Below are 4,459 nucleotides of genomic sequence, written 5' to 3' on the forward strand. Positions count from 1 at the left end.
GAGACAAAACATTTAAAGTCACGGCTAGGCTCAAGGTGCAAAGCACCAAACAAAAGAAAAATTGCTATCTTCAAGGGTTAAATTGAGTTACAAAAGATCAGAGAATTCATAATATTATCCGGATTCTAATTCCGAATGACAGTGACATCCTTTTGGTTCAAAGGAGAGTGAGATGCCAAAACTATTCAAGATTGCAGTTATAAACCCCACTATAAGAAGAGACATGAGCTTAATCGAACTCTCGTTCTCATGCAAATTCACATCCTAAGGTTATATTAGTTTGGTTGCTTGAGGACAAGTAACAATTCAAGTTTGGTGTTGTGATGCGTGAGCATCTTTTGTACCTTTTCCTAGTGAATTTGCATTTAATTTGTTAAGTTTTATCAAGAATTAATTATCTTTTAGCCACTATGGATGCTACTTTGAGTCTTGTACAATTCTATTTATTTTAGGTAGCATTTGGTTGGATTTGATGGAGTTTCTGCAGAGAAAGAGAAGAAACCAAGGAGCTGACCAGCGAGGAGCGACGCGTGCGCGTGCTTGACGCGTACGCGTGATTCGGAACTATCCAAGGAGACACGTGCGCGTACCTAACGCGTATGCGTGAAAAGCGAAGTTGCCCAGCGACGCATGCGTGTACCTGACGCGTACGCGTGACACGCGAAGATCATCGACACGTACGCGTGACTGACGCGTATGCGTGACATGCGCCACGTGTAGAATTCGCAGAAAATGCTGGGGGCGATTTCATACCGAGTTTCAACCCAGTTTTCAGCCCAGAAATACAGACTAGAGCCAGGGATAGCAGAGACTCAAGAGAGATTCACACAAGAATGGTTATGCCCACTCCAAGTTAGGCGTGGACCCTACGAAGAAAGTGGTCCCCATCCATCAATTGAAGACATGCTGATTCTGATTTAAACTTTAATATTTATTTTAAAATAGGAAAAGATATTATTTTAGTTTTAGAAGATAGATTTTGAATTAATTAGGATTAGATATAAAAGGGGATTGGAATTATTCTACAGAGGAGGCCATTCCATTCCAACTACCAAAATACATTTTATCAGAATCCTTATTTTCTCTTTGCCATGAGCAACTAAACCTCCACTCTTAAGGTTAGGAGCTCTGTCTATTGTATGGATTGATTCTATTGCTTTTCTATTTCAATTCATGTTTTGATTTATATTTCAAGAATTGTTTTCGTTCTTTATTTAATGAATTTGGGTGGAATGGAAGTATGACCCTCTTTCTAATTGAGTTCTTGTATAACTTGGAAAAGCTCTTTACTTGAACAACAGCTTGAAAACAACTTCTCCTAAATTTTAATTATCTGGATTTAACAGGATACGTGACATATAATCCTCTTATATTTGGATAATTAGGATTTCTGTGGCATATAACTATAATTGAACTTCACCCCCTAATTGGAATTAATTGACCAAGGAATTGGCTGTTGATGAATTTTATAGGAGACTAGAAAGGTCTAAGGAATTAGGGTCTAGTCACATATAGTTGCCATGAATTAAATCTTACATGATTAAAATAAATTAATAAGAAAAGTCAATCCGGAAAATAGATAACTGATGAGCGGATAATTTATACGCTTTTTGGCATTGTTTTTAGTATGTTTTTAGTAGGATCTAGTTACTTTTAGGGATGTTTTCATTAGTTTTTATGTTAAATTCACATTTCTAGACTTTACTATGAGTTTGTGTGTTTTTCTATGATTTCAGGTATTTTCTGGCTGAAATTGAGGGACTTGAGCAGAAATCAGATTCAGAGGTTGAAAAAGGACTGCTGATGCTGTTGGATTCTGACCTCCCTGCACTCAAAGTGGATTTTCTGGAGCTACAGAACTCGAAATGGCGTGCTTCCAATTGCGTTGGAACGTAGACATCCAGGGCTTTCCATCAATATATAATAGTCTATACTTTGGCCAAGAATAGACGACGCAAACTGGCGTTCAACGCCAGCTCTCTGCCCAAATCTGGCGTCCAGCGCCAGAAAAGGATCCAAAACCAGAGTTGAACGCCCAAACTGGCACAAAAACTGGTGTTCAACTCCAAGAAGGACCTCTACACGTGCAATACTCAAGCCCAGCCCAAACACACACCAAGTGGGCCCCGGAAGTGGATTTATGCATCAATTACTTACTTCTATAAACCCTAGTGACTAGTTTAAAGTTGTGAACCATGGTCTTGGCATCATGTTTTTGACACCATTACCAGGGAAAGAAAGAGCAATGAATTTTACATAATTAAAGTGTAATCACGATTCCGCGTACCAAGTTTTTGGCGCCGTTGCCGGGGATTGTTTGAGTTTGGACAACTGACGGTTCATCTTGTTGCTCAGATTAGGTAATTTTCTTTTTATTTTATTTTCAAAAATTTTTCAAAAATATTTCTAAAACTTTCTCATCTGTTTTCGAAAAAAAATAAAAATGTTTTCAAAAATAAAATTTATTCAGAATTTTTAAGAATGAATTCTAGTGTTTCATGAAGCATGTGAAGCCTGGCTGGCTGTAAACCCATGTCTAAATTTACTTGGACTGAGGCTTGCAATTTGTTATCAAGAGCAATATACTCTGATGTTAAATGCTGAAGCTTGGCTGGCCATTGGCCATGTCTAGTGTTTTGGACTGGAGCTTTCATTGAAAGCTTGGCTGGCTAGTGAGCCATGTCTAATTCCTGGACTGAAGCTTTAGACTAAGAATGCAAGATTCCTGGAATTCATATTAAAAATTTTGGAATCCTTATTTTCCTTTTTCAAATAATTTTCGAAAAAAAAAACAATCAAAAAAAATTAGAAAATCATAAAAATCAAAAAAATATTTTTCATGTTTCTTGTTTGAGTCTTGAGTCATGTTATAAGTTTGGTGTCAATTGCATATGCATCTTGCATTTTTTCGAAAATATCATGCATTCATAGTGTTCTTCATGATCTTCAAGTTACTCTTGGTAAGTCTTCTTGTTTGATCTTGATGATTTTTTGTTTTGTGTCTTTTCATGTTTATCATATGCATTCTTGAATTCTTAGTGTGTAAGCATTAAAGAATTCTAAGTTTGGTGTCTTGCATGTTTTCTTTGCATTAAAAATTTTTCAAAATTGTGTCTATGATGTTCATCTTAACATTCAAAGTGTTCTTGGTGTTCATCTTGACATTCATAGCATTCTTGCATGCATTCATTGTTTTGATCTAAAAATTTCATGCATTGCATAATTTTCATGTTTTTCATCAAAATTTCAAAAATCAAAAAAATATCTTTCCCTTTTTCTCTCATCAAATTCGAAAATTTGAGTTGAATTCTTCAAAAAATTTTAAAATCAAGTTGTTTCTTATGAGTCAAATCAAATTTTCAATTTGAAAATCTTATCTTTTTCAAAATCTTTTTCAAAAGTCAAATATTTTTCAAAATTCTTAGTTATTTTCGAAAATTCCAAAATATTTTTCGAAAATCTTTTTCCTATTTTTATATCAAATTTTCGAAAATAACATGATCAATTAATGTTTTGATTCAAAAATTTGAAGTTTGTTACTTGCTTGTTAAGAAAGATTCAAACTTTAAGTTCTAGAATCATATCTTGTGATTTCTTATGAATCAAGTCATTAATTGATATTTTAAAAATCAAATCTTTTTCAAAACTAATTTCAAAAATATCTTCTTATCTTTTTCAAAAATTTGATTTCAAAATATCTTTTCTAACTTCCTAACTTCTTATCTTTTCAAAATTTGTTTCAACTAACTAACTAACTTTTTGTTTGTTTCTTAACTTTTTCAAAACTACCTAACTAACTCTCTCTCTCTAATTTTCGAAAATATCTTCCCTCTTTTTCAAAAATTTCTTTTTAATTAACTAATTATTCTTATTTTTATTTTTGATTTTAAAAATTTTCAAAAAATACTAACATTTTTCAAAAACTATTTTCAAAAATCACTAACTTTTTTTCAAAAACTATTTTCGAAAATTCCTTCTCTCTCATCTTATTCTATTTATTTATTCATCTACTAACATCTTATCTCACATCTCTGTCATTCTCACAGTTGTGTTTCTTCCATTATATTACATTCTTTGTCTCCCCCTCTTCTTCTACTCACACAGGGATCCCTATACTGTGGTATAAAGGATCCATATTATTATTATTATTATTTTTCTGTGCCCTCTTCTTTGTCATATGAGCAGGAGCAAGGACAAGAATATTCTTGTGGAAGCAGATCCAGAACCTGAAAGGACTCTAAAGAGAAAATTAAGAAAAGCTAAATTACAACAATCCAGAGATAACCTTTCAGAAATTTTCGAACAGGAAGAAGAGATGGCAGCCGACAATAATAATAATGCAAGGAGGATGCTTGGTGACTTTACTGCACCTAATTCCAATTTACATGGAAGAAGCATCTCCATTCCTGCCATTGGAGCAAACAACTTTGAGCTGAAACCTCAATTAGTTTCTCTGATG

Source organism: Arachis ipaensis, chromosome B10 (genome assembly GCF_000816755.2).
Source record: "Arachis ipaensis cultivar K30076 chromosome B10, Araip1.1, whole genome shotgun sequence".
NCBI lineage: Eukaryota > Viridiplantae > Streptophyta > Magnoliopsida > Fabales > Fabaceae > Arachis > Arachis ipaensis.